The sequence below is a fragment of the Saccopteryx leptura genome, chromosome 1 (genome assembly GCF_036850995.1).
Source record: "Saccopteryx leptura isolate mSacLep1 chromosome 1, mSacLep1_pri_phased_curated, whole genome shotgun sequence".
Lineage (NCBI taxonomy): Eukaryota > Metazoa > Chordata > Mammalia > Chiroptera > Emballonuridae > Saccopteryx > Saccopteryx leptura.
In genome coordinates, this window is record NC_089503.1 from 260,153,167 (window position 1) to 260,177,700 (window position 24,534).

Genomic DNA, 24,534 nt, shown 5'->3' on the forward strand with positions numbered 1-24,534 from the left:
TTTGATTCCTGGCCAGAGCACACAGGAGAAGCGCCCATCTGCTTCTCCACCCCTCCCCTTCTCCTTCCTCTCTGTCTCTCTCTTCCCCTCCTGCAGCGAGGCTCCATTGGAGCAAAGATGGCCCGGGCGCTGGGGATGGCTCCTTGGCCTCTGCTCCAGGCGCTGGAGTGGCTCTGGTCGCAACAGAGCGACGCCCCAGAGGGGCAGAGCATCGCCCCCTGGTGGGCGTGCCGGGTGGATCCCAGTCAGGCGCATGCGGGAGTCTGTCTGACTGTCTCTCCCCGTTTCCAGCTTCAGAAAAATACAAAAAAAATAATAATAAAACACATCAAAAACACGAAACATCCAGGAGGCACGATCAAGTCTCCTAGTCATCAACCTGGGTCATTAAAACAATTTTACATCAGGCCTGAAATATGGTTTCAGGAGCAGCTCCTGATATGAGCCATCACTGAAATGGTACCTGGCAGGACTCCAGGCTGGCTGCTCAGAGAACCAGAGTTAAATTCAAGAATGGAAAATAGACTGTCTGGCTGGCACTGGACAACTCCAAGGATCGGCAGTGAGAATGAATGCCCAGTACAATCCAAACTCTTTCTGGACTTCTGGGTCAGGAAGCCAGAATCACTCACGGTAAGAGGTCATATTAACTCTGGGGCCCTCTTTGGCCCTTCTCATGGCCCATGGCTGCCCCATGCAGGCAATAAGACTCCCAGGTCCAAAGCTCCTTCTTTTATACCAGCCCAAACAACTCAAGCCCAACCCAGATCTGGGAAGGGCCAGGCATTGCTTGAAAGCTGAGGCAGCACCTGGGTCCCCTCATTTCCTTACAGAAGATGGGAGTGGCACACCTGCCTGACTTCCACATTGAACAGCTGGTCCCAGGGAGGATGGGAACCAAGAGTTAAAAGAGCAAGAGGATACACTGGGGCCACCGCAGCTGCTGGAAATCAAGAGCAAACTTCTGAAGTTGAGACCACAAGATTCACTTCCACTTCAGGATCTGCCATTTATAACCTGTGTGACACGAGTCAGACACTTAACCTCTCTGGCTTTGATCACTCAGGCCTGATGACCCAACTCGCCTCTGAAACAAGGTACAAACAGCAAAACTGGCTCTGCCATTCGTGTGTCCTCCAGCTCCAGCCCTTATGTTTCAGAACACTGGAAAATACAGCATTGTCCCAGTCTTCAAAAAAAAACCCAAAAATCCCTGACATGTGCAAGGAGGCAAGACCACCAGGGTCAAGGAGACCACCCTTAACCAACAATGTAGCCTGCACTAGTGATGGATGCCATGCCTGGGCTGGTTGGTTTTCACATCTGTGAAATAGGAATGACCCTGAAGATCCAGCAAGGTTACACACACAACCTCGAGGGGCATTACTGGAGTAACCATGATCCTGGGACCTCACTGTATCTTCTTTCCCATTAAGGTAACAAATAGGCCACAAGGAATGGGGGCAGGGAGAAAGAATGCCCAGAGACTCTGCATATACTGAAAGCTCCATCACAAATAGCTAATGTCACAGGCCCTAACAAAGGGAATGTCCCAGTCCTCCAAACCAAGGAAACCATCAGAACTCCAGAATCCTTCCCAAATCCTATCACTGACCTCAAAGAATACCCAGCAAAGTGACAGCAAGCCAATAATATATAGTAGCAATAATAAGTACTCATTAAGTGAAACCTGACGACTGGCTATGTTCATGTCCCCACATTTGTCACGTGTATGGTTGACATTGCTGGAAGAACCTGGTACATGTTTGTTGTTTGCCTGAACCACTCAGACAGCACAGCGTGCTCATCATGCAGATATCTGTCATGGCTTTCTTTTTTTTATTATTATTGATTTTAATTTATTGTGTTTACATAGATTCTAGTGTTGCCCTGAATGCACGCCCCCCCCCCCCCCCGTATTCCCCTCAACATTTCCCTTGCCCCGCTCCCCTCCCCCCTTCCCTTCAGGTTTATCCCATCCTATCATCCCCTTTCCCTTTGTCCTCATCATGGGTCATGGCTTCCTTTACAGCTGCCCCATCAACCTTCTGGTAGGGACATCAGAAACTATGCACAACAAATCCTGTTTTCTCTCTCTAAGCGGGACCTGTTGGCAACCTCCTCCCCAGTAAATGACTCTGAAAAGGGTAGAAATAGAAACTGTCCCTTCTAAAGAGAGGGACAGATGGGGAACCAAGGGCTTCCTTCAAGGAAGCAGCTGTGTGTCAGGAGCAACAGCGCATGCTAGTCCTGCAGAAGTCAGCACAATGTAGGTGCCCAGATCTCTTGGCACTCCCTCACTCAGCCCTGGAGACAGGCAGCACCACTCAAGGCCCGGAGCTGAGGCCTAACTGACTGCCCTGCTCAAAGAATCACAGCCAGCCCTGGCCGACTGGCTCAGTGTACAGAATGTTGGCCCAGCCTGCGGACGTCCCAGGTTCAATCCCCAATCAGGGCACACATGAGAAGTGACCATCCACTTCTCTTGCCCTTTCTCTTCCCCTTCTATCTCTCTTCCCTCTCACAGCCAGTGGCTCGACTGGTTCAAGCATTGGCCTGGATGCTAAAGATAGTTCGGTGGATTTGAGCATTGGCTCCAGATGGGGTTTGCCAGGTGGATCCCAGTCAGAGTACATGCGGGAGTCTGTCTCTCTATCTCCCCTCCTCTCACTTAAAAAATAATAATAATAATCACAGTCATGAGCTCAAACACAAGATGTATGTGAACTGACTCTGGGAACTGCTGGGAGCCACAAAGAATTCAGTACTTTCGGCCCTGGCCGGTTGGCTCAGCGGTAGAGCGTCGGCCTAGCGTGCGGAGGACCGGGTTCGATTCCCAGCCAGGGCACAAAGAAGAAGCACCCATTTGCTTCTCCAACCCTCCGCCGCGCCTTCCTCTCTGTCTCTCTCTTCCCCTCCCACAGCCGAGGCTCCATTGGAGCAAAGATGGCCCGGGCGCTGGGGATGGCTCTGTGGCCTCTGCCTCAGGCGCTAGAGTGGCTCTGGTCGCAACATGGCGACGCCCAGGATGGGCAGAGCATCGCCCCGTGGTGGGCAGAGCTTCGCCCCATGGTGGGCGTGCCGGGTGGATCCCGGTCGGGCGCATGCGGGAGTCTGTCTGACTGTCTCTCCCTGTTTCCAGCTTCAGAAAAAATGCAAAAAAAAAAAAAAGAATTCAGTACTTTCCAACTCACTGAGCAGCTTGTGCATTTTCACTAATGTGTCACAATATAACTGAAGCTAACCTAAGACCTTGGAAACCAGCCTGACAACATAGCCAGAGAGCTTCAGAGACACTGGCCAACTGGGTCCACAGTCTCGCTCAAGAAAGTGACAAATGGCCAGCTAGGTGCCAACTTTCCATAGTCAATTTCCCAGAGCGGAGCCTATAAGTAAGAGACAGCAGGGAAATTTCCAGCAGCCAGCTCAGGCCAAAGCTTCCTAGCAGGAGAGGCGATCTTGTTTGAGTGCAGTGGGTCAGGCCTGGAAGAAGAAACTACCTCACATACTCAGCCAGCAGACAGCACTTAGGAGGCAGTGAGAGAACCCAAGGTCAACCAATGCTAGAGTAAGCCACATTGAAAGACAGACAACAGGGGCCTGACCTGTGGTGGCGCAGTGGATAAAGTGTCCACCTGGAAATGCTGAGGTTGCCAGTTCAAAACCCTGGGCTTGCCTGGTCAAGGTACATATGGGAGTTGATGCTTCCAGCTCCTCCCCCCTTCTCTCTCTCTGTCTCTCTCTCCCTCTCTGTCTCTCTCTCCCAATCTAAAAATGAATAAATAAATAAATAATTAAAAAAAAAAGACAGGCAGGAATGGTGACAATATCACATAAAGGAGCAAGTGGTGCCTGACCAGCCGGTGGCGCAATAGTGTGTCAGACTGGGATGCAGAGGAGCCAGGTTCGAAACCCCAAGGTCGCTGGCTGGAGTGCAGGTTTGAGCGTGAGATCATAGACATGACCCCATGGTCACTGGCTTGAACTCAAGGTCACTGGCTTGAGCAAGGGGTCACTCACTCTGCTGGAGCCCCCCAGTCAAGGCACATATGAAAAAACAATCAATGAACCACTAAGGTGCCCCAATGAAGAACTAATGCCTCTCATCTCTCTCCCTTCCTGTCTGTTCCTGTCTATCATTCTCCCTCTCTCTCTCTCTCTCTCTCTCTCTCTCTCTCTCTCTCTCACACACACACACACACACACACACACACACACACACAAAGAGCAAGTGGCTAAAACACACAAGAAGCCACCGGGAAAACACAAATTAGAGTAAGACACTGTTTTTGACCAACACTACCATAAAATTAGGAAGAATGAGATAATCCAGAGTACAAGAGGAAGCGGGAAAGGTCCCAGAATGTGGCAGAATTGGCATGAACTGTAGGCCACTGTTGAGGGAAAGAGGGGAACAAGGCAGGACCCATGGTTAGCAGCTCAGAACCAGACCCCTCCTTAGCTCTGTGTAGTCGGGCTAGGCAAGCATTCTGGGCCAGGGGCCAGCTGCTCAGAGGAGCTGGCAAAGTTGGACAGGAGTCACGAATGGGTCCCATGGGCCTCTCAGCAGGATGTACACAGAGAGCGTGGTCCCAGGCACTTCCTGCTGGTCTGACACACCTGGCTGGTACCCAAAGGCTGGCTGCACTGTGTCAAAGTAAAACAAAGAAAGCACCAATCCAGAATAGGAAAGCTAGTCAAATTCATGGCTCACAATTAAGGCCTGCCACATGCCAGGTCCTCCCCTCAACTCTCTGTCCTTGGGGAGCATGCCCCTTGGTGAGCAGGAGGTGGGGGAGGCAGCAAGGACACCAACAATTGACAGGAGACATAAGAAGGCCCTTGTCAGTTGAGGAGAGGACACCAGGCCTGAGCAACTGTCAGGCCCCAGGCACCCTGCAAGGTTGGTTTAAGCCTGGGAGATGCAAGATCAGGAATAAGAAATTATACAGTATATCACAGCAGCACTGCCCTCTGGCTGGGGTTTGTTTGTAACAGGTGGAAGAAGTTCCACATTAGGCCACCAAATACCTCCTCAGAGTTCTGTGGGACAGGAAGACGCTGAGAGTGGCCCATCACCAAGGCTCAATTTCCTCCATTAAGGACCCACATTCCCAACCCACTAGCCAGAAATGAATGAGGGGTCCAACAGCCAAGGACCCAGCGAACAAACACAGTCACACAAAAGGTGATGGCCACAGGAACACACATCAGGCTCCGTGGCTGTGGGTATAAAGAGGCTTCTGGGAGCCATGACCACAAACAGCTATCTATGCTGATGAAATACCTTCTGTGCATCAGGGGCATGACAGGAGTCAGGAGGGGACAGAAGGCACCCCAGGTGAGGGCAGCTGGGGAGGGAAGGGGACAGGCCTGTGCTAATGGTGGCCTCGCTCAGTGGAGGCACCAGCAAGCAGTGGGCACACAACACTGCATTTCAGGCTCTAGATGATGGGAAGCCTAACCACTGTGTAGACAGGCAGGCGGTGGAGGCTGAGTAGAATAAGAGGCTCTCTGGATGTATCTGCCTGTGTGAGCTGACTCTGTTCTGTTTTTTAAATGCAATCTTGTGATACTCTGAAGGCACATCCTGAGAGAAAACAATGACATGAGGTTCACTCTTCTGAATTTCCCCTAAATTTTCTGCAGATTTCACCATTCCTCCAGGACTCCTGTATAAAACTGCTGTGTATGTGTTTTCTTGTCACATTCATCTGTTTGACCGGATGGAAGGAGAAGCAGCCACAGACTCCAGAATCCTCAAGGCTGGGAACCAGTTCCTGGAACAGTGACATTCACCCCTCCAGAGCAGGCCAGCCTGCAGAGCTTTGATTCTGGGCCTACTGATCCCCCCACCTGTCAGGTCTGAGGTCAGCCCAGCACCACTCAAGGATTAATCAATTTATGAATAAGTAACAGTGAAAAACAAGGTCCTACATTTTTTTCCTTCTCTTTTTTTTCTTTTTTTTTTGTTTTCAAGACCCAACTTTAAATAAATGGAGTTGTCTGTCCCGGCTGCATCACTCCAGGATGCATAGTGGCTAAGGTCCGTTGGGATCTGCATGCATGAGCTGTGTCCCCACTCCCCACCTCTATCCCTCCCCAGTGGCTATCCCTCTCCCCACCTCTATCCCTCCCCAGTGGCTATCCCACTCCCCACCTCTATCCTGCCCCAGTGGCTATCCCACTCCCCACCTCTATCCCTCCCCAGTGGCTATCCCACTCCCCACCTCTATCTCTCCCCAGTGGCTATCCCACTCCCCACCTCTATCTCTCCCCAGTGGCTATCCCACTCCCCACCTCTATCCCCCCTCAGTGGCTATCCCACTCCTCACCTCTATCCCGCCCCAGTGGCTATCCCACTCCCCACCTCTATCCCCCCCCAGTGGCTATCCCACTCCCCACCTCTATCCCACTCCCCACCTCTATCCCTCCCCAGTGGCTATCCCACTCCCCACCTCTATCCCGCCCCAGTGGCTATCCCACTCCCCACCTCTATCCCACTCCCCACCTCTATCCCTCCCCAGTGGCTATCCCACTCCCCACCTCTATCTCTCCCCAGTGGCTATCCCACTCCCCACCTCTATCTCTCCCCAGTGGCTATCCCACTCCCCACCTCTATCTCTCCCCAGTGGCTATCCCACTCCCCACCTCTATCCCCCCTCAGTGGCTATCCCACTCCTCACCTCTATCCCGCCCCAGTGGCTATCCCACTCCCCACCTCTATCCCCCCCCAGTGGCTATCACACTCCCCACCTCTATCCCACTCCCCACCTCTATCCCTCCCCAGTGGCTATCCCACTCCCCACCTCTATCCCACCCCAGTGGCTATCCCACTCCCCACCTCTATCCCACTCCCCACCTCTATCCCTCCCCAGTGGCTATCCCACTCCCCACCTCTATCTCTCCCCAGTGGCTATCCCACTCCCCACCTCTATCTTGCCCCAGTGGCTATCCCACTCCCCACCTCTATCTCTCCCCAGTGGCTATCCCACTCCCCACCTCTATCCCCCCCCAGTGGCTATCACACTCCCCACCTCTATCCTGCCCCAGTCGCTATCCCACTCCCCACCTCTATCCCTCCCCAGTGGCTATCCCACTCCCCACCTCTATCCCTCCCCAGTGGCTATCCCACTCCCCACCTCTATCCTGCCCCAGTGGCTATCCCACTCTCCACCTCTATCCCTTCCCAGTGGCTATCCCACTCCCCACCTCTATCCCGCCCCAGTGGCTATCCCACTCCCCACCTCTATCCCACTCCCCACCTCTATCCCTCCCCAGTGGCTATCCCACTCCCCACCTCTATCTCTCCCCAGTGGCTATCCCACTCCCCACCTCTATCTTGCCCCAGTGGCTATCCCACTCCCCACCTCTATCTCTCCCCAGTGGCTATCCCACTCCCCACCTCTATCCCCCCCCAGTGGCTATCACACTCCCCACCTCTATCCTGCCCCAGTGGCTATCCCACTCCCCACCTCTATCCCTCCCCAGTGGCTATCCCACTCCCCACCTCTATCCCTCCCCAGTGGCTATCCCACTCCCCACCTCTATCCCTCCCCAGTGGCTATCCCACTCCCCACCTCTATCCCCCCTCAGTGGCTATCCCACTCCCCACCTCTATCCTGCCCCAGTGGCTATCCCACTCCCCACCTCTATCCCCCCTCAGTGGCTATCCCACTCCTTACCTCTAGCACCCCTCAATGGCTATCATGAGAAATGCTACTTAGGTAAAAACCTGCCTGCTCTGGGGAACTCTGCACCACCATGTCCCTCTACCAGTTGATAGGCCCTGAGGGCCCACACAGACACAGCAGCCTTGAACTCTCAAAGAGCCAGCTGGCCTGGGTCTGTGATACCTATACCTAGGAGACCACCAGCTCACAAGTCCAACAGAAGAGCAAACTCCTGCCTTTCAGAGCTGCCTCAGGCCTTGACTATTTTCCTGGACAGGTGAGGCAGCACATGGAAGAAAGACACAGACCCCACAACACAATGATAACCCCCCACATGGCAGAAGGGGAAACTGAGGCCCCAAGGGTAACATCACTGTTCAGCCAGTCCCCTCACCTTCACTACCCCTATATTAGAGCCACTCAGCCTACATGCAGTCAAAACCAGTGAGGGTCTAGAATCATAAGGCCTACCCCTCCAAACACCCTGGCCCTCAGCTGCCAGAGGGACAGCACCTTGGACACCTGGAACCCATGTCTAGGCCCACTGGGTGCCACATGAACACAGGACAGTAGACAGACTCCCCAGGTCTTCAGACTGGCTCAAAACCAGCCTCAGCTCAGTCACCTCAAGACCTGGACCCTGTGCCCTCTAAATGCTTTTTAAATTTTTTTAATTAATTAATTTTTACAGGGACAAAGAGTCAGAGAGAAGGATAGATAGGGACAGACAGGAACGGAGAGAGATGAGAAGCATCAATCATCAGTTTCTTGTTGCGACACCTTAGTTGTTCATTGATTGCTTTCTTTTTTTTTTTTTTTTTTTTTGAAGCTGGAAACAGGGAGAGACAGTCAGACAGACTCCCGCATGCGCCCGACCGGGATCCACCCGGCACACCCACCAGGGGCGACGCTCTGCCGACCAGGGGGCGATGCTCTGCCCATCCTGGGTGTCGCCTTGTTGCGACCAGAGCCACTCTAGCGCCTGAGGCAGAGGCCACAGAGCCATCCCCAGTGCCCGGGCCATCTTTGCTCCAATGGAGCCTTGGCTGCGGGAGGGAAAGAGAGAGACAGAGAGGAAAGCGCGGCGGAGGGGTGGAGAAGCAAATGGGCGCTTCTCCTGTGTGCCCTGGCTGGGAATCGAACCTGGGTCCTCCGCACGCTAGGCCGACGCTCTACCGCTGAGCCAACCCGGCCAGGGCTGATTGCTTTCTCATATGTACCTTGACTGCGGGCCTTCAGCAGACCAAGTGACCCCATGCTCGAGCCAGTGACCTTGGGTCCAAGTTGGCAAGCTTTTTGCTCAAGCCAGATGAGCCCGCGCTCAAGTTGGTGACCTCGGGGCCTCGAACCGGGTCCTTCCACATCCCAGTCCGACTCTCTATCCACTGCGCCATCGCCTGATCAGGCGATCCCATGCCCTCTAGTGAATTGACCATAGTATTCCCAACCTCACTAGCCCCCTGAGTTATAAATACAACAACAGAAGGATGCCCATACCTACAGCATGTGGTGTACTTACTCCTATACCAGGAGCACCGAGGGCATGGAGATGGGTGCCACATTCACCCAGACCAGCCATTCACCGAGGCTAAGCTGTGCCCAGAAGATCACATACTTATCAATTCCTGTCACCTGAAAGCATCTGGACCTTAGTGAGTTAATGACAGGTGAGAGACCAAGACCAGGAAGAGGATAGACCAGGAGAGGAACCATGTGAAGATGTCTGGATGAAAAATATCAGACCACTGACCAGGCTGTGGCACAGTGGATAGAGCATCGGACTGGGATGTGGAGGACCCAGGTTCGAGACCCCGAGGTCACCAGCTTAAGCGCAAGCTCATCTGGTTTGAGCAAGGCTCACCAGCTTGAGCCCAAGGTTGCTGGCTTGAGCAAGGGGTCACTCAGTCTGTCGTAGCCCCCCGATCAAGGCACATATGAGAAATCAATCAATGAACAACTGTTGGGGACCGAAATATAAACAGGGTGTTTTTATATCCAGGGAACAGGTGCTGGGCCTAATTATCCATCCATTTCACTTGCCCAGTTAACAAAGAGCTATATCTGATTATTGCTTATTTTACCCATGTTTTTTGAAAGAGACTGGAAGCTAGTTTCTTATTGGTATAAAGTTAGATTTAAATGGTTCGGTGAGGGTTGTCTTTGAGTTGTCTTGGAAACAACTGAATTGCTAATGAACCACGGTTTTTCCCTGAATAAAGACGAATGCGCTTATGGGGGCCCCCATTGCATCGGCTTAGGAGCAGTAGAGACTGCTCGCCTCCCAAACCCATCTCTATGTATATAGCTTTAATTCTCTATCATTTATTTAATTCCATACCTTTTCCCGTTTGAGGACCCCGTAACAGACTTGTCGTGGCTAGACCACGACAAACAACTAAGGAACTGCAACAAAGAATTGATGTTTCTCATCTCTCTCCCTTCTTGTCTGTCTGTCCCTATCTGTCCCTCTCTCTGACTCTGTCTCTCCAACAAGAAAAAAAAGTGTGTGTGTATACACACACACACACACACACACACACATATGTATGTATATCAGACCACAGTTCTGGGGCACAGACCCTGGTGAGTCATCCCCCAACCCGGGGGAGAATGGACCCAAAGCCTCATGCCTATCAGCACGACTCCCACTGCCAGCCTGTGCGCCTCATCCTGCATACCCAAGCATGGGCAGACCCATTCACTGGCCCCACTCTCACTCAGGCTCACCCAAAGGGGCTAGCAACCTCCTCTGCTCAGAGGGAGGAATCTTCCTTAAAGAGATACTAAATGTCAGGGCTAAGGGCAGCAAGGGTCACATATTAATCCTACACTCTAGGCCAGAAGTTCTTCAAAATACTTATTAAAATTTTTTATTTATTGATTTTTTAAGGGGGGGGAAGAGAGAGAGAGAAACATTGATTTGTTGTTCCAACTATTTATGCATTAATTGGTTGATTTTTTTTATGAATTTTTAAAAAGATTTTATTTATTCATTTTAGAAAGGAGAGAGAGACAAAGAGAGAGAGAGAAGGGAGGAGGAGCCGGAAGCATCAACTCCTATATGTGCCTTGACCAGGCAAGCCCAGGGTTTCAAACTGGCGACCTCAGCATTCCAGGTCAATGCTCTATCCACTGCGTCACCACAGGTCAGCAGGCATTGGTTGATTCTTGTTATGTGTCCCTGACTGGGAATTAAACCCGTAACCCTAGAGCAATGAGGACAACATGCCAGACATCTTCACCCAACCAACTGAGCAACCTGGCCAAAGCTCAAAATACTCCTTAACACAGCTCCACTTGCTGTTAGGGGGACCTGGAACAGATCACTGGATCAACATCCCTACTCAAGTCCTTTGACCAGTGGGACCCTGTGCATAGGTAAGGGAGCCAGCACAGACTTGTCCCAACCCCAGAGCAGGTTGGAGATAAGCTGGACAAAGGTACCCCGTGCTATCCTCTTCCCACTTGTCAGATCCTCTGTGAGCAAAGTACATTTCTCTAGAACAAGCAAACATCTACAAGTATTCAACATCAAAAATAGTACAACCAGGCCCTGGCTGGTTGGCTCAGCGGTAGAGCGTCGGCCTGGCGTGCAGGGGGACCCGGGTTCGATTCCCGGCCAGGGCACATAGAAGAAGCGCCCATTTCACCCCCACCCCACCCCCTCCTTCCTCTCTGTCTCTCTCTTCCCCTCCCGCAGCCAAGGCTCCATTGGAGCAAAGATGGCCCGGGCGCTGGAGATGGCTCCTTGGCCTCTGCCCCAGGCGCTAGATTGGCTCTGGTCGCAGCAGAGCGACACCCCGGAGGGGCAGAGCATCGCCCCTGGTGGGCAGAGCGTCGCCCCTGGTGGGCGTGCCGGGTGGATCCCGGTCGGGCGCATGCGGGAGTCTGTCTGACTGTCTCTCCCCGTTTCCAGCTTCAGAAAAATACAAAAAAAAAAAAAAAATAGTACAACCAGAGGAGGAAAGAACACACTTCTCTAGTTGAGTTCTGCTCTTGCCTCAGACATTTCTCCACAGTCCCCCTGCCCCTGTTCCCTGCCCAGCCTATAGTGGTTCAACAGTCCCACCAATTCTGAAAAGGGAGAAACAATGTCAAAAGATTTTTAAAAGCCTGACAAGATGATAGCACAGTGGGTAGAGTGTCGGCCTGGGATGTAGAGGACCCACGTTTGAAACCCCAAGGTTGCCGGCTTGAGCATGGGCTCACCAGCTTGAGCATGGAATCACAGACATGACCCTATGGTCACTGAGCTTGAAGCCCAATGTTGCTGGCTTGGGCAAGGGGGTCACTGGCTCGGCTGGAGCCGCTCTGCCCCTCCCCCCCATCAAAGCACATATGAGAAAGCAATCAATGAGCAGCTAAAGTGCCATAACAAAGAATTGATGCTTCTCATTACTCTCCCTTCCTGTTTGTCCCTCTCTTGCTCTCACGTACTTTAAAAAAAAAAAAAGGATTTAAAAAAAAAAAGAACAGCCTGACCTGTGGTTGCACAGTGGAAAAAGCATCAACCTGGAACACTGAAGTCACTACTTCGAAACCCTGAGCTTGTCTGGTCAAGGCACATATGGGAGTTGATGTTTCCTGCTCCTCCCCCTTTTCTTTCTCTCTCTCTCCTCTTTAAAATGAATAAATACATTTTTTTTTTAAAGGAACAGCCTAACCTGTGGTGGCGCAGTGGATAAAGCGTTGACCTGGAAATGCTGAGGTCACCGGTTCGAAACCCTGGGCTTGCCTGGTCAAGGCACATACGGGAGTTGATGCTTCCAGCTCCTCCCCCCTTCTCTTTCTCTCCTCTCTCTCTGTCTCTCTCTTCTCTAAAATGAATAAATAAAAATTAAAAAAAATAGGCCCTGGCTGGTTGGCTCAGTGGTAGAGCGTCAGCCTGGTGTGCAGAAGTCCCGGGTTCGATTCCCGGCCAGGGCACACAGGAGAAGCGCCCATCTGCTTCTCCACCCCTCCCCCTCTCCTTCCTCTCTGTCTCTCTCTTCCCCTCCCACAACGAGGCTCCATTGGAGCAAAGATGGCCCGGGCGCTGGGGATGGCTCCTTGGCCTCTGCCCCAGGTGCTAGAGTGGCTCTGGTCGGGACAGAGCGACGCCCCGTAGGGGCAGAGCATCGCCCCCTGGTGGGCAGAGCTTCGCCCCTGGTGGGCGTGCCAGGTGGATCCCGGTCGGGCGCATGCGGGTGTCTGTCTGACTGTCTCTCCCCATTTCCAGCTTCAGAAAAAATACAAAATAAATAAATAAATAAATAAATAAATAAAAATAAAAAAAGGAACAAAACCATGCCATTTCTGCAGACAGAACCCAGAAGCCACAGTCTCTTGGCAGGGAGGCCTGAGAGGCCTTCCCTGGGTCTTTCAGGTCACTGGTATCTAGCTCAGAATCAATCTATTAATACAAACTGCACCCATCCCAAGCTCAGAAAGCTCCAGAAGTTTTAATGAAGCCCCCTAACCCATGGAGAGCTCACTTCTGGTCAGGAGGATACACCTGCTACAGACTATCTCCATACAAGAGACTCATGTGATGCCACCATCATCTGATTGTTCCTTGTGCCATAAAGCGCATGTCTGAAGACACCATGAGAATGATCAACCCCTTATGAGACAATACCTCCTTGGAAGATCACCTAGACCGGACATGGCCAACATACGGCCCGCAGGGTGGATCCGGCCCGCATAATGAGTTTATGCGGCCCGCGATTAAATTTTTAATATTCTCTGCTACTTTAAAATCTCAGCTACTCAGAAGTAGAAGCGTCTTTGATTACTGGAAATAGAGATATTTAAGAAGATAGTGATAAGCGGAAAAGAATTCCACGTGTGACTAATCTAGGGTTAACTTCCAATAATTGGTCAAATGGATTCATGATACTTCTTTATTTTTTTAAAAAATTCCGTTATAAAGATTTACAACTTTTGTACTTGTCTGCACTCAATATGAACTGTTTGACGTTTAGCGGCGATATGAAACCCACATCATTTAGGCGGAGTTTGCCAGTGCGCACCCAAGGTCAAACAATTCATTATTTTTGTGGGCAAGTGTGCTGAATCAAGTGGCATTGTAGCATAGACAATAGCTGCAGTTGATAACTGAAAACGTGTCCAGGCCATTTGTAAAATGAAATAATTGTTTTATTTGCAATATAACCCCTTCAAGCAATACAGTTTGGATATTTATACAATATGTAATTATATTTTTTGTAATTATATTTTTATTAAAATAATATTGTATATTAAAATTTTTCACTCACATTTATTCATAAACAAATTACATAATAAAACTTTGTTTACTTAAACGAATCGTTTTTGTATTTAACATTTTTTTAATTTTAATATTTCGTCCAGCCCATGAAAAAAGTTTTCTTTCTAATCTGGGCTGGGGGCAAAAACTGTTGGCCACGCCTGGCCTAGACCCTACTGTTTGCCCACACAGCTGAGGTCAGGGCCCAGGGGGCTTCGGGCAAATCTTGACTGGAATCAGAGACAAATACTTGCCCTCCCAGTTCCTGCAGAGACTCACACACTGGCCCTGTGTTTCCAGGGATCACCAGCAGACACAAATAGAAAGGCAGGCCTACTGGAAGCTGTGCCAGGCTTGACACTATGCTCAGAAAAGCTTTTGGGAAATGCAGGGGCTTGAACAGGGTAGGAAGAATTTACATAGGCACAAAATGTGGAGGGAGGCAGCCAGTCCTGGAGTGGACAGCCTCAGGTTTGAGGCTCAATTTAATCTACCCTGAACATATGACCTGGGTCAGCCATCAACCTCAAGGCATTCCATCAGTGAAATGAAGGGGTTGGACCAAAAAATACCCTCTAGTGTCTCGGTCCTACCCTGCAATGCAACAGCAAGCTGTCTTCCAGGACTCCTAGAGCCACACACCACTGCACGAGAACCAGAAGTTCCTGGGACAGCACATTCCACTAATACACCAAGTCCTCAAGTCACACACTCATCCCAACACTCTAGACCAGCGGACTGCAAGCTATTTCTGTTAAGTGCCAGAGAGGCAGTATCTAAGGTTTTGAGAGCCAGTGTCAGTTGCAAAGATTCCCTGCCTTTGTAGCACAAAAGCATCCACAGATAACACCACTGTATCCCAATAAAACTCTATTTACAAACAGTCAGTGGGCCAGATTTGCCCCTCCAGCCATGGTTTACTGACTCATTTTAGATTCTAAGGATGACACTGAAAAAAGAACACTCCAGCCCTGACCAGATAACTCTGCTGGTTAAAGGACCATACCGAAGTGCAGAGGTTGCCAGATCAATCCCCGGTCAGGACACATACAGGAGTCAATCAATAACTTTATAAATAAGTGGAGCAAATAAATTGGTAAATTTCTCTCTCTTCTTTCCTCTCTCTAAAGTCAGTAAAGGAAAAAAAAGATTCCATACAGTCCAACTCATCCAATTCTGTTCTAACATTACAATGAACATGTTGGAAGTCTTGGTTTTGGGGGTCAGCAACTGTGGCGGTAACACTGAGCGCAGCAAATTCAACTTCCTTAGGGGCAGAAGGCCCGTGAGCTCTACCACTCATCCCACAGAGAAAGAGAGCAAGACAGGAAGAGGACAAGGCATGAGATCCCTGACAGAACCTGGAGAGCAACACATCGTCTCTACCACAGGAAGAGGTCCCCATTCAGGAGGTCACACTGAGGTCATTCACTCTTGGTTCCTACAAGCCACGCTGTCCTGACTGATGCAGAGGACATTTTTCTTGTTGTAATGCTGCGCTAGGACCCATAAACAACTTCTCTATATGTGAGTAGAACCACAAGTCTACAACAGGAAATTTCTCCAGAAAGTTACTGTTTAAAAAAAGGAAAAAGAAACTTCTCAACCCACTTACCCTCCTCAAGGCAATGGAAGGAGGAGAGACTACCCAGAGCTCTGTGGGTCTGGACAGACTTGCCTCCACCAGAAAGGGCAGCCACCCTTAGATCAGCCTACCTTGAATTGCAGCCTGAAGTCAGGTGTGAGATTTGTGCAGGAAGAGCAAGGGGCAGCAGACAGGTAAAGGGGTACACCTTCCCCTGCTGGAATAGTCAAGTGGGCTGTACCTACTCACAGGACCAGAGAAAATGCCTGTCCAGTGTCCCCAGAAGGGCAGCTCTTGACCCATGGGGTCTACAGGCCACTTCCTACCTGAAAGAATGCCCATTTTCCACACCAATCACATTGTGATTCCATAGGGGACCCAAAGAGCTAAAGCCAAAGTACAGATTCTGCCCATCTGAGCTCTTGACCAGAAAAGAGTCCATTAGCATTAGGTGCCTGAAAGGCAGAGCCCAGTCCTCCTCATCACCCTCTGGGCTTCTGGTTTATTTTAGTTTGTTCGTTTTGTTTTTTGGTGAGGCAGGGTACACAAAAGTCCTGCCACTGGGAGGGTAAGAAGATGGTGATGGCTGAGGAGAATGAGCCATTAGGGCAGAGCCAATGTCACCTCTGCTTCCCTAGCCCTCAGCCCCCACTGTTCCTTCCACAGGAGCTCTAGGCCACCTAGGGTACTTACTAACCCTCCCATCTTAGAACCAGAATCCTGACTAGGACTGGGTTTCTGTACCTTACTGCGATCTCCATTAATCCAGAGTGGGGCCAAGCCAGCTGTCCCTGCCCTTCCTGTCATCTGTATTAAGGTGATCTGTTCAAAATCTTCCCTCAGGCAGGATCTGAAGCCACCCCAAGTCAGGTTCTTTGTCACCTATAACCAGGGGAATCCTGAGCCCACTGATGGTCCAGCAAATTTGGGAGGTCCTGCAGACCTTAACTCTCTTAAAGAGTCACATTCAACTTAGTGTATTTCAAAGGCTCCAAGACCACTTCACATCAATCAGGATTGCTACTTTCAAAGAAACAGATGTCCTAGCCAAATAACTCAGTTGGTTAGAGCATTATCCTGAAGCATAGAGGTTGCTGGTTTGATCCCTAGCCAGAGCACACACGGGAACAGATTGACGTACACATAAATCTCCCTCTCTTTCTTCTCTCTGTCTCTCTCAAAATCAATCAAATTTTAAAAAGCCCTGGCCAGATAGCTTGGTTGGTTAGAGCATCATCCCAGAGGGTGGAGGTTGCCAGTTTGATTCCCCAGTCAGGGCACATACAGAAGCAGCTCGATGTTCCTGTCCTTCTCTCCCTGCTTCTCTTAAAAAAAAAAGAAAGGAGCCTGACCTGTGGTGGCGCAGTGGATAAAGTGTTGACCTGGAAATGCTGAGGTCGCTGGTTCAAAACCCTGGGCTTGCCTGGTCAAGGCACATATGGGAGTTGATGCTTCCAGCTCCTCCCCCCTTCTCTCTCTCTGTCTCTCCCTCTCCTCTCTAAAATGAATTAAAAAAAAAAAAAAAAAAGAAAGAAAGAAAGGAAAAAAGACAAAAACAGAAAATAACTAGTGTTGACAAGAATATGGAGTAGTTGGAGCCCTGTGCATCGCTCGGAAGAACCTAAAATGGTAAAGCCACTGTGGCAAACAGTCTGGCAGAGCCTCAAAAAGTTCAACATAGAATGATCATGTGACCCAACAATCCCACTTGAGTTTATATACCCAAAAGAATTTGTCTTTTTTTGTGTGTGTGATAGAGAGACAGATAGGTCAGATAGGTACAGACAGATAGGAAGGGAGAGATAAGCATCAATTCTTCATCGCAGCACGTTAGTTGTTTATTGATTGCTTTCTCATACAGTGTGTCCATAAAGTCATGGTGCACTTTTGACCGGTCACAGGAAAGCAACAAAAGATGATAGAAATATGAAATCTACACTAAATAAAAGGAAAACCCTCCTGGCCCTGGCCAGTTGGCTCAGTGGTAGAGCATCGGCCTGGCGTGCAGAAGTCCCGGGTTCGATTCCCGGCCAGGGCACACAGGAGAAGTGCCCATCTGCTTCTCCACCCCTCCTCCTCTCCTTCCTCTCTGTCTCTCTCTTCCCCTCCCGCAGCCAAGGCTTCATTGGAGCAAAGTTGGCCTGGGCACTGAGGATGGCTCTGTGGCCTCTGCCTCAGGCGCTAGAATGGCTCTGGATGCAACAGAGCAACGCCCCAGATGGGCAGAGCATTGCCCCCTGGTGGGCATGCCGGGTGGATCCCGGTCGGGCGCATGCGAAAGTCTGTCTGACTGCCTCCCCGTTTCCAACTTCAGAAAAATACAAAAAGAAAAAAAAAAAAACCAAAAAAGGAAAACCCTCCTAGTTTCTGTAGGATGATGTGGCAGCATGTGCACATGCGCAGATGATGATGTAACACCGTGTATACAGCGGAGCAGCCCATGGCCATGCCAGTTGAGATGTGGACAGTACAGAGGAAAGTTCAGTGTGTTCTGTGACTCGCTAAATTCGAATCCATGACCAAAGTGCAACGTGAATATCGGCGCGTTTATAACGAAGCGCCACCATATAGGAATAACATTACTCGGTGGGATAAGCAGTTGAAGGAAACCGGCAGTTTGGTGGAGAAACCCCGTTCTGGTAGGCCATCAGTCAGAGATGAATCTGAAGAGGCTATACGGGATAGCTACCTAAGGAGCCCTAAAAAATCTGTGCGTGAGCCCACATCGAACTGCACTGAATAGGTATGAAACTGGGAGAGTTTTCCTTTTATTTGGTGCAGATTTCACATTTCTATCGTCTTTTGTTGCTTCCCTGTGACCGGTCAAAAGTGCACCATGGGCCCTGGCCAGTTGGCTCAGTGGTAGAGCGTCGGCCTGGCGTGCAGAGGTCCCGGGTTCAATTCCCGGCCAGGGCACACAGGAGAAGCGCCCATCTGCTTCTCCACCCCTCCCCCTCTCCTTCCTCTCTGTCTCTCTCTTCCCCTCCCGCAGCCGAAGCTCCACTGGAGCAAAGATGGCCCGGGCACTGGAGATGGCTTCTTGGCCTCTGCCCCAGGCGCTAGAGTGGCTCTGGTCGCAGCAGAGCGACGCCCCGGAGGGGCAGAGTGTCGCCCCCTGGTGGGCGTGCTGGGTGGATCCCGGTCGGGTGCAGGTGGAAGTCTGTCTGACTGTCTCTCCATGTTTCCAGCTTCAGAAAAATACAAAAAAAAAAAAAAGTGCACCATGACTTTATAGACACACTTGACGGGAGGGGGGGGTCCACAGTAGAGCAAGTAACCCATTGCTCAAGCCGCCAGCAACCTTGGGCTCAAGCCAGCGACCATGGGGTCATGTCTATAATTCCACACTCAAACCAGCAACCCCACACTCAAGCTGGTGAGCCCACGCTCAAGCCAGTGACCTCGGAGTTTCAAACCTGATTCCTCTGCTTCCCAGTCCAATACTCTATCCACTGCACCAACACCTAGTCAGGCAAATTTAAGTGTCTTAAAAAAGATGCTTATATATCTATGTTCAGAGCAGGATTATTTACAGGAGACAAAAGGTAAAAGCAACCCAAGTGGTCACTGACAAATGAATGGATAAACAAAATGTGGTCCGTCCACATGATGGATTATTCAGCCACAAAACGGAAGGAAATTCTGACATTTGCTAAAACATGGATTAACCTTGAGGACATTTTTTTTTTTTTTAATTCATTTTTAGAGAGGAGAAAGAGAGGGAGAGAGAGAGACAGAGAGGAGAGAGAGAAAGGAGGGAGGAGCTGGAAGCATCAACTTCCATATGTGCCTTGACCAGGCAAGCCCAGGGTTTCGAACCGGCGACCTCAGCATTTCCAGGTCGACGCTTTATTCACTGCGCCACCACAGGTCAGGACACCTTGAGGACATTTTGAGTGAAACATGCCAGTCAAGAAAGGACAAATACAGTTTGAAACATGGCAGACAAAGTGGACCAGCAACAAATTACCATCACTATAGAAGAGCCCCTGGATCTCATCAGGCTCAGCCTGGATGAGCAAATATATGTGAAAAGGAGAAATGACAGAGAGCTCTGAGGTAGATTACATGCTTATGATCAACATTTAAATATGATATTGGGGCCTGACCTGTGGTGGCGCAGTGGATAAAGCGTCGAGCTGGAAATGCTAAGGTCGCCGGTTCGAAACCCTGGGCTTGACTGGTCAAGGCACATATGGGAGTTGATGCTCCTGCTCCTCCCCCCTTCTCTCTCTCTCTTCCCCTCTCTCTCTCCTTTATAAAATGAATAAAAAATAAATAAATAAAATAAAATAAATATGATATTGGGAGATGTGAAAAACTGTTTGACTACTATAGAAATTGATGAAGAAACATATGAGGAGATATATAAATCAACAAAATGGAATATTCCGATGCTCTTTGAGGAGATGAAGTTGTGCTAGTTGCCTCTCCATTGAGATTTGGTTGAAATAAAGAATTTATCCTGTATGGAAGTGAATAGACTTTGTATGATTGCGTCTTTAAATGTAGAAGATATTCAAAAGAGAAATCTGTGTAAATTTTGATATTAAGATATAACCAAGGGGCCCTGGCCGGTTGGCTCAGTGGTAGAGCGTCAGCCTGGTGTGCAGAAGTCCCGGGTTCGATTCCCGGCCAGGGCACACAGGAGAAGCGCCCATCTGCTTCTCCACCCCTCCCCCTCTCCTTCCTCTCTGTCTCTCTCTTCCCCTCCCGCAGCCGAGGCTCCACTGGAGCAAAGATGGCCCGGGCGCTGGGGATGGCTCCTTGGCCTCTGCCCCAGGCGTTAGAGTGGCTCTGGTCGCAACAGAGCAACATCCTGGAGGGGTAGAGCATCGTCCCCTGGTGGGCAGAGCGTTGCCCCCTGGTGGGCGTGCCGGGTGGATCCCGGTCGGGGGCATGCGGGAGTCTGTCTGACTGTCTCTCCCCATTTCCAGCTTCAGAAAAATACAAAAAATAAATAAAAATTAAAAAATTAAAAAAAATAAAAAGATATGACCAAGGATTCTTCCACTCTTAAAATGAGCTGATTTACACATAACTCACAAATTCTTTTTTTTTCTCTCTCTCTTTTTTTTATTTTTCTGAAGCTGGAAACGGGGAGGCAGTCAGACAGACTCCCGCATGTGCCCAACCGGGATCCACCCAGCATGTCCACCAGGGGGCGATGCTCTGCCCATCTGGGCCGTTGCTCCATTGCAACTGGAGCCATTATCGCACCTGAGACAAAGGCCATGGAGCCATCCTCAGCGCCTGGGCCAACTTTGCTCCAGTGGAGCCTTGGCTATGGAAGGGGAAGAGAAAGATAGAGAGAAAGGAGAGGGGGAAGGGTGGAGAAGCAGATGCGTGCTTCTCCTGTGTGCACTGACCAGGAATTGAACCCAGGACTTCCACATGCTGGGTCCACGCTCTACTGCTGAGCCAGTGGCCCAGGGTCTTTTATCACAATTTAAAAAACAAATTTAGCCTGACCAGGCTGTGGAGCAGTAGCTAGAGCGTCGGACTGGGATGTGGAGGACCCAGGTTCGAGACCCTGAGGTTGCCAGCTTGAGTGTGGGCTCATCTCATTTGAGCAAGGCTCACCAGCTTGGACCCAAGGTAGCTAGCTCAAGCAAGGAGTCACTTGGTCTGCTGTAGCTCCCCTACCGTAGCTCCCCTACCCCCCAGTCAAGGCGCATATGAGAAATCAATCAATGAACAACTAAGGTGCTGCAATGAAGAATTGATGTTTCTCATCTCTCTCCCTTCCTGTCTGTCTGTCCCTATCTGTCCCTCTCTCTGACTCTCTGTCTCTGCCACAAATAAAAAGAAAAAAAATTTAATTCTCTGAGAAACCCCAGGTAAAGACTCATGATGATTGGTCTCAGCACTCCCAAACACTCCCTGACCTTTGTCTGTCATAGAATGGAACCCCTAGTGTAATGAAGTTGGGGTGGGGTCCAGCCCCCCACAGTGAGCCTAGGAAGGGGCTAGAGCCACCCACAGTGCACAGAGCAGAGCAGTCACTGCCACTTAGTCAGGTTTCCTTACATGATAGAATTAACCTCAACTTCCTGTCCCAGCACTCCTTACCCTCATGCTCTCTGGCTGCCCTGCCCCTGGGCCTCCCTGCAGTGCCACTCTCTCAGATCTCACCCAGACATCCCCAGTCCTGGCCTCATTCCAGCCAGTTCTGCCTGCCCCACTTCCTGAAGGCACCTCCTGCCCATCACCTGCTGAGTTTCTCCCTTCTGGTGTCACTACTCGTGGCTGTCATGACCATGTCCCCGGTTGGCCTCCTCCAAAGAGACAAGGGGGGGGCTGCAGAATGAGGCCAACCAGTAAGTGATGAGTCAGTCTGATATAGGACATGAGGGCCATGGGCATGTGTACAGGTGAGGGGAGAGGTAGGCCAGGACTCCTCAGGCCCCCCATTCCCTCATCTTGCCACTCCTTCCCAGAAGGAGGCAGAAGACACGTGGGGAAACGTGGGGCGAGTCCCTGATACTCAGTCCTTAAACACCTTTGCCAGGGCCCTACTCACCCAGGCTGGATGATAGAGGAGACAGAACCCCCATCTCACATCCCAAAGAGCACTCTCGAGTAGAAGGGATCTGGCCCCTTGGGACTGCCCTGTGACTCCCCACATCCACAGGCTAGAGCTTAACCTGAAGGCAGAGACGGAGCCACCTCACCTCACGCTCTAGGCCTGACTCTTCACATTCGCTCAGCAGCAGCCACCAGCTCCAGACTCAGCAGTCATCCCAGACTCAACAGTATTGTCTCCAGAAACTTGGCCAGCACTTCCAACCCGTCTCCTGCCCACTCCATCATCACTGCCCCCAAGACTGCTGGAGAGATATAGAAGGGGACGCACTGGAGTGTCCAGCTCTCTCCAATACAATGTGATGGGCTTCCCGGCAGAGAAAGTCATTTATTTATTTTATTACTTTTTGAAGTTTTTCATTTTTATTCATTTTAAAGAGAATGGAGAATAGAGGGAGAGAAAGAAAGAAAGGGAGAGAGAGAGAGAAAGAAAGGGAGAGGAGCAGGAAGCATTAACTCCCATATGTGCCTTGACCAGGCAAGCCCAGGGTTTTGAACTGGCGACCTCAGCATTCCAGGTCGATGCTTTATCCATTGTGCCACCACAGGTCAGGCACCATTTCTTTATTTAAAAAAGAAATCCTCAATAGTAAAGACACAGAAGCAGATACTTTACATTCTGAAGAACTGCACTTTTTCATCTGTAGGACATACACAGGGGCAAGAGCAGTAAGTGTCCACATGTCTCATTCATCTGACCTGGGAGACCGCTGCAATCGCAGGCACTGCTTCATCCTATGATAACTGAGCCCTGGAGAGAGAGCCAGTGGCCCAGTCCCAGGCAGTCAGTGGATGTGATTATAGCCTGGCCACCAGACCCCAATGAGTGGCATCCTTGAGGGAGCCACCTCCTTGCTAGGACATCCACTTGAATATCTAAGCCAGTCATGGCAGCAAGGAGAAAAGTGAAAAGCTGTTGGAAGGGCACATCTAGGGCAAGGCACCCTGTGCCAAGCCTCAGTCTCTCCTCCTGAAGAACTAAGGAAACACCAATGATGATTTGTGGAGAATTAACCACAGCCCTCCATCACCTGCATCTCATTAATTCCTCGAAGGCAGAGCTGTCCAAGGTAGGCTGAATCCCACCAGGCCTGCCCATTGTCGAGCCCACCTGAGAGGCTGGCTCAGGGTGACAGTGACCCCCCTGGCACTGTCACAGGGTGCAGCACCTCTGTCCAGGCCTAGCTTTCGCTCTCTCTGCATCCAAAGCATCCACCAGTCATTGGTCAACACTAGTGCAATAAGAAAAACCTGGCATCCAACTGCCCCAAACAAAGAAAACAACCCAAAACCCAGAATAAGAAAAGCTGCTGGCTCCTACAGCTGCCAAGTTCTTTCAAAACGACCTTCAAACTGCACTGTTAGGACATTGGCAAGAACCTGATGACATCCATGCCCTAGGACAAGGCAGCAACCCAGAAAAATGTGGTTCTGGAGCAGCGATGTCAGTACTAATGGTGCCCACCTGCCACAGACATATCACAGTGCTCCTTGATACAGTTGCCTTCCCTCCAGCCAAGGGTCACTCCAGAACCCTGTATGACCTAACTCTCAAACACCCAGCTCAAGCATGATCACAAAACCTAGTGAAGGCATGAGTACCACAGCCAGTATCAGGAAAGATTAAAAATGTCCCCCACCCCAACCAGACACAGGGGGCAGCCCACATCTGTCCCCTTGGCTGGCCCTCAACATCATTCCTACACAGGTCTCTCTGCTTCCAAGCCTACCTTCCCTAATTATTTACTCCCACAGGCCAGACCCCATCTCTCCCAGGCCTCAACTGCAACACCTGCAGCCTCCCTGCTCCACTCAGAATGCACAGGGACAGGGGGAGCCCTCACCACATATCAGCACCTCTGCTCAGTACTCAGGACAGTAGACATGGCTCTGCACCCAGGAAGCCTAGGATCAGTGCAGCACTGGAGGAATAACCTGTTAGGGTCCACAATGCACAGAGATTCAGTCACTAAAAAATAAAGCTTACCAATGTGATTTAAAAAAAAAACAAAAAAACCTTACAGTGTCAGGGAAGTAAGGCCTAAGACTGTGCCTGGCACAAGACAGAGCAAGGGGCCAAGGGGCCAACAGCAGCTGTGGGAATAGGTTATTTTAGGTATTTTGTCAGTTTTCTACACTGAGCTATACTGCTTTTATAGTAACAAGAAATATCTTCGACACGTGTTGCTTTGAAACAGAGGTTTAGTGAACCCACAAACTTTAGACACATTTGAAACTCCCCTCCTTTCCAGAGAGCATGTGGCAAATCATGACCACACCCCCAACCAGGTGCAGCAGCTGTGGCCTGGGAGACTAGGCCCGAGAATATAATTAGTATCAGATTCCCTACAGTCACTTGGTGTGGGGACAGGAGGGTTCCTCTCTAGATGTGAACACCAGCTTTTTTATTAAAAATAAAGTGACAAAACAATGGCAAGACATGG

At 50.4% G+C, this 24,534-nt stretch overlaps 1 protein-coding gene and 1 pseudogene across 1 annotated transcript in view; one reads left to right on the plus strand and one right to left on the minus strand.

Moving 5' to 3' along the window:
* Positions 1 to 24,534, minus strand: part of ELL (elongation factor for RNA polymerase II) — an 80,994-nt gene that overhangs the window by 49,228 nt on the left and 7,232 nt on the right. The window lies entirely within an intron of this gene.
* Positions 19,444 to 19,955, plus strand: LOC136389269 (U6 snRNA-associated Sm-like protein LSm3; annotated as a pseudogene).